This window comes from Benincasa hispida, chromosome 6 (genome assembly GCF_009727055.1).
Source record: "Benincasa hispida cultivar B227 chromosome 6, ASM972705v1, whole genome shotgun sequence".
Lineage (NCBI taxonomy): Eukaryota > Viridiplantae > Streptophyta > Magnoliopsida > Cucurbitales > Cucurbitaceae > Benincasa > Benincasa hispida.
In genome coordinates this window covers 25,525,117-25,531,589 of record NC_052354.1, presented here as the reverse complement: position 1 = coordinate 25,531,589, position 6,473 = coordinate 25,525,117, and the positions used below count along the sequence as shown (strand labels likewise).

General features: G+C 33.9%; 1 long non-coding RNA gene across 1 annotated transcript; it reads right to left on the bottom strand.

Annotated features, from left to right (window-relative positions):
• Window positions 1–974: 974 nt before the first annotated feature.
• LOC120080294 lies at window positions 975–1,856 on the bottom strand. The gene is made up of 3 exons (XR_005482459.1): window positions 1,806–1,856; window positions 1,664–1,696; window positions 975–1,205 (listed from the first exon to the last, which is right to left on the bottom strand). It is a non-coding gene; the product is annotated as an uncharacterized LOC120080294 (long non-coding RNA).
• Between the last annotated feature and the right edge of the window lie 4,617 nt (window positions 1,857–6,473).

Here is a 6,473-nt window from a genome sequence, read left to right as displayed (position 1 = left end):
AATTGTTCATTAGCAGATCAGCGGAGACTTGGAAAGCAAGATGTATTATAGGTAAAACGGTAATTTTTGACCGAGCTATAATACGAATGACCTAAGAATGAACAACTTACTGATTATGTTTAAATCAAGGGACAGAAATAATATATACAGTGAGAAGAGTTCAACTACTGAGCTATAGTGGAGTGTCTCGGTAGTAACGAATATTGATCAACTCGATGAAAGGAGTTTAACCAATTTAATCTCGTATCTTTGGAGCTCATGATCTGTAAGTCCATTAGGTCCTTTTTACAAACTTGAAAATGATTAAACCTTAGAATAGCGTGTTGAGAGAATTTGAAATGTTCAAATTCGGTTTAGGTTTGGATTATTATATTCGATATAATTAAACATTTAAACTAAATGAACTAAACGGATCTAGAGAGTTAAAAATATTTAAACGTGATTTAAATATTAATTACATGAATAGGGGATTCATTGTTGTATCAGGTGTATTTTAATATTTTGATATAAAATTAATTGTTGAATTCATTAAATTTATTAATTAATTATTTAAAATAAATTTGAATTTGAAAATTTCGAATTCTAAATCAAATTTCTTTTAAATTCAATTTTATTTTATCAGAAAATAAGTGGATCAATCTACCCAAAAACACAAAAAGGGTATGATGCAATCATGGTGGTAGTGGATCGTTTCAGCAAAATGGCCTATTTTCTAGCATGTAGGAAACGAGTGATGCAGTCTATATTGCTAACATCTTCTTTAGAGAGGTAGTTTTGTTTTCATAGAGTACCTAAATCAATCGTCTCAGATAGGGACGTGAAATTCCTTAGTCATTTTTGCGCTACTTTGTGAAAGAAGTTTGACACTAGCTTGAAATTTAGCACCACTTCACATCCACAAACTGACGACCAAACAGAAGTCACCAATAGAACCTTGGGAAATCTTTGTACGATGCATACGTGGATCGAGATCAAAGAAATGGGATTTGTCCTTGCTCAATTGGAGTTTTCCTTTAATAACATGAAGATAGATCAACGGGAAGATGCCCCTTCAAAGTAGTATACACTCAACCTCCTAGACTCACATTAGACCTTGCCAACTTACCCTCTTCTGTGGATGTTAGTTTTGTATCGCTGGGAGTGAGCTCCACGTGGTTTGTACTTGATAAGGTGGTCAACTCTATATCGATAGTTCTAGTTCCAGCCTGAGAAGAAAAACAAAAAATGAAGGGCGTAGAAATAGAGAGAGAAAGAGATGATGAGAATATAGAGATAAACAGCCAAAAAACAGCTTCAACTAATTAAAATTTATGCTATTCCTACAATATTCAGAAGTAGTAATCAGAAAAAATGATAACTAAAAATCTCTATCCCCACAATCTGAATTCAATTGCTTTCCAAGGCATCTGGAAAGAGACATCACTACCATTTGGTTTTTTGTTTCATTTTAAAAGAACGCCTATACACACACACACCCTTTCACACTATAAATTTTTTGCTCAACTATCTACTCTCTACCAAAACTTTTCAAAACCCAGCCATTTTTTAAAACTTATCATTATTCTTTTTTTTTCTTTTTTACCATTGTAAGAAATCGAGCAAAAACATGCTTAATTTTCAAAAATCAAATGGTACCAAATGGGCTTAAACAACCGAAACTTACATCAACTTTCCACGTTTTGTTCTCCACCTTCACCTGCAGCCAAAAGGCAAGAGATGATCAAATACAAGAACAGTCATAGAAAACAAACTAATCACACAATTCCCCAGAATAAAAGCACAAAAACAAAAAGTAAGAGCTATACTTTCTCCGCACTGGCTCCGAACATCTGCGGATGAGGGCACTGACTAGGGTTTTTTCCGGAACTGAAGGGGCCATAGAAAGCAAATGAGGCAGTCCTGTTCGGTAACCTAGGAGAATATTTACGGAAAACCCACATCAAAATCGCCGAATTGAAGTGTGAATTCATGAATGCAAGAAAAAGTAATAGCGAAATTCGGTTACCAATTTCTTAAGATTCTGTGCTACGTCTTGGTGAACTGTGATCTGGTCTAAGGTTTTAGGGCGATACTTGTCGACCCACAGCATCTTCTTCGGCCTTTGGACAAAGAGAAAGAAGAAGTGTGTGTGAAAGAGAGAGCAAAGGCTTGAAATGGCGGGAAAAAGAAACAGAACCGATGGATTGATGAGAATGGGAAAAGAGAGCCCCAGCTGAAGTAGGGTGTGGACTGTCAACTATTGACAGAATGGGCTTCATAAAATATGATTGTGAAATATGCCTAAAAATGAAGTACCGAAGTACCATTTTCAAATATGTATACTTTTTTTAAATAGGATTTTATCAAATTATTACCTGATTTTAAAAATATTTAGCATGATTTCTGTTTTCACAATTATATGAATTTTCACAATTCCAAATTAGTTTTTCAATTATCAAAATAAATTTTCCAAATTGATTTAACATTTTTAAATTTTGTGAAAAATCAAATTTTGCCAAAATTGGGTAAGATTTGGGATATATATATATATAGAATCTCGGTGCACTGAGAAAACTCAAATATATCAAATTTTGATGTTAATTATGCCCGAAATTTTACCAAGAAAGTCCAAATATATAGAATTTCGGTGTTGTTTTTGCCAAAATTAACACCAAGATCCACGTTGAATTTTTCAAATTATACGTCATCTCTCTAAATCTTATACCAACTCTTATTTTCTTCTCGAGTTCCTCTTTGCAATATTTTACTAAATCTTATATAAACTTTGCAAATCTTACCTCCAATATTTATTTACAAGAATTTCAAAATGATTTACCGTTTCAAAATTCTTCAAATTGTGTAATATTTAGTAGTGTGATTTTTTAATTATGGAAAGATTTGGGAAGATTAACCGTATGTAATCTGGCAAGATTAGCGAGACAAGATCCAAAACAATTGATAAGTTAAAAAAATTAAAACTTTAAGGTGGTCTCATCCAGGATGGACCCAAAAAAACTATTTAAACGAATTTTCAAGAAGCGTACTAGTTTAAAAGTTTTAAGTGTTGTTTATGACAATTTTCCTCTTAAAATTAATGAAATGTGTCTAAAAGGATCCAACGTTCATAAAATTTTACCAGTTTTACCCGTGCAAGCACAAGATAGACCCTATTATCGCGAAGGGTTTAGAAAGATCATACCCCTTTTTCTAGGTGTATTTGAATAAAGATATTATTTTTATATATTAGATTTAAGATTTAATTATTTGGATACCTTTGGTTTTGGAATCAATTTTAAAAGTTTAAGATTACATTTTTAAAATTAATCAACTTAAATTATCTCTATATTATCATTGATTTTGTAATCTTTTACCCCCACCTTGTTTAGCCTCCCGGATTTGGCCGAGCTACTCAGGAGATTTACGACACTCCAAAAAAAGGAAAAGAAGTCTGATGAAAAATATGGAAGGATCGAATTAAATTGAAGGAGGAGGAGAATGGATTGAAATTAAAAAAAAAAACGTAAAAGAAAAAAGGGTGGAGTTGGTCTGTATTTGATGGGATGAAAAAAAACAACTAGTTTGTGGCGGACTGCGTGTGTATGGAAGGTCAAGTAAGTATATGGGGTTGAATGACCTAAATTATAAACACTTTATTTATTTAATAAAATCTAACTTGAACATGTATATGGAGAAATTTATAGTGTCACTATATAATAGAAGAGACTTGATCGACTTGGTCATTTGAATCTGAGAGTGGCCTATTGTCATACTCCGCACCAGATTACCCTCCTAACCTGGACGAAATGATGACTGCAGTAGTTATCAATCGTTTTGCTGGCTCTTACTTTCTATCTTACCTTATAATAATACTCAAACCCTAAATACATACATAATAACTCAGAGCTTAGCACATTTACATCACAGGGTTTCGTAGCATTGTTTTTTTTTTCATAGATAATACAACCTAGTGAGCCGCATCAAGAATACTAGTCACTAGACAGACATATGTGTACTAACTAATACAGGTCTTCAATTAAGCTTCCTTCAACCTGTTCCTTTGAGTGGCAGAGCAGCAGCAGAATAGTCCTTTGGGAACTGACTGCTACCTGAAAAAGAAAAATATTCGAAAACGTGAGCTAGAAGCCCAGTGAGTGACTTAATAAAAATATAAATCTCATGCTTAAAACCTTAAGCTTGAAAACATAATATTGAAACTAGAGTATATCAAGCAAACGTGTACATAAAACATTTAAAACCACCATTAACATCATTAATCCTAAGTTGAGAACGAGCATACATCGCTCTAGCTCCCAAAGTCTATTATCGGCTAAGAGACTCATACCTCGGCCTCCCATTCAGACCTGTCTACGCGCTCATGGAGTTTTCTATGTACCGTCAACAACTTAGGTATCCTTACCTTTGGTATCCGATTGACTTAAGCTATCAAGTTCTCGAAAAGAATTTAAAGAATAGTTCTCAAATATAGCATAGAAAACTCTTTAGGATACCTTCCCTACCTTCAATATCCCTTTCAGTATATTTAGGAATACTAATGCATGTACTTTGACAATCTTAGGTATTTAAAGCATAGTACATCAAGCTTCATACTACCTTAGCTTTAACCCTAATGCATGCTTCATACTTTGCAAAATAAGTTGGCTTCAATCATGTTGAACTAGCTTATAAAACTATTAGCATACGTTAGATATGGAAAACATACTTAGAAAAACTCATACATTAGTAACATTATGCGTTGATAAACATTCATAAGCATTAACAATTCCAAACTATCCTTCTAGCCTAGAAGAAAATATGACTACCTTTATCTTTAGTTGAGAGTGAACTATTAGATCTAACCCTCAATGTCAACCTTAATCGGAGAGAACCTTTTTTTCTCAATCCCTCGACGTTGTATTACCTACGTGCACGTGGTTATAACTGAGTACTGTCATACCTTAGGTACTTGACTAGGATAACTTCTCATTGTCCTTCAGTATCCTTAGGACACCTTTTCATTGTCCTTCAGTATCCGTCATACAACTAGTCATAAAACATTTAGTTGAAAGGATATCTTCTCATTGTCATTCGGTATCCGTCATATAACTAGTCATAAACCTTTAGTCGAACACTAAGGCTTAGTGCTCAAATCATCATACTAGCTCATCCATCATACTGTTTCAACATAAAAATGGAGGTATTTAAACATACTGAAAGTATTTGGACAAGATAACATATTTAAATCATGTCAATTCCATGAAAAACATGTTTTACTTAGCATGAGAAACAGTTTCACAAATATGTTGTTTGGCAATTCATTTAAACACTTAGCATGAGAAATATCTTCAAGAATTCATAGTTTCTAAATCATTAAAACAGTAAGTCATCACATAGTCACTCACAGCTTGTTGGCCTCTTAACGGGTTGTACGCCTCTCCTACCTCTTTTTGGCCTGAAAGAACATAATTCCCGGTTAAACTACTTAGAATTCTTAACAAAATACCTCAAATAGTTCATTTACTAATGAAACTTTCATCATCAAAGACAGTTTTACTAGCGAGATTCTCCTCATGAGCGAGATCCTCATGAACGAAATTCTTCTCGTGAGCGAGATCACGCTTTCCTAGTGATACTCACTTACCAGTAATGCCAGCGATACCAGCGATACACACTAACCAGCGATGCCAGTGATACACACTAACCAGCGATACTCAGCCTAATTTCTAGCGAGGATTTCCTTCTCCATATGAGCTGTTTACTTGTTTTTCCCAAGCAGCTATCTGCTTATGCACAGATTCTCTGTTATAAATTCAAAAATTCATAACTCAAAATCTAGAGCTCTTTTGAAGAAACTTCCTTCTACAAACATATTTAGAATTGAGTTAACCTTAAAATTTTAACCAAAAATTCCTTATAGTTTGGCCTAGAACTTCCAATCTTCACCTCAGGCCCTGATTAACCCGAGAGTCTGTCTCTTCTGTAATTTCATCACTTTCTGTTCTTTTTCTCCTGCAATCTTTCTCCGGCAAGACAACCTTGAAAACTAGATTCTCCCAGCTTTTAAATGGCATCAATTTCACTAAATTTGCTCATGTAAATTGCCGAAACCAAACTTTCGAATCTCTACCTCCTTTTAACCTTCCTGCCGCCTCCCGAATTCAAGGATTAACCACCACGTCAACTCATATTTAATGCCTCCAGCCCAAGCCAATAAGTAAGTTTCTTTATTTAATACGTTTTTATTTTCCTTTCTCTTCAACTTTTATAAATAACATGGATTTTCACTTATTAGATATTTAATACATCATTCCTTTGGCTAAACATGCTTGTTTAGGAAACTTAGAATTCAAAGTTTACACTTAGCTACACAAGAGCTTATTTCTTCTTGCTTCCATCCTCTATTCATCCTAAGACAGGGATTCATTCAACTCATTAGAAGACATCACATTACTCACTCTTACTTAAAGTAATTAGGGTTCGGGTTTTACACCTATATT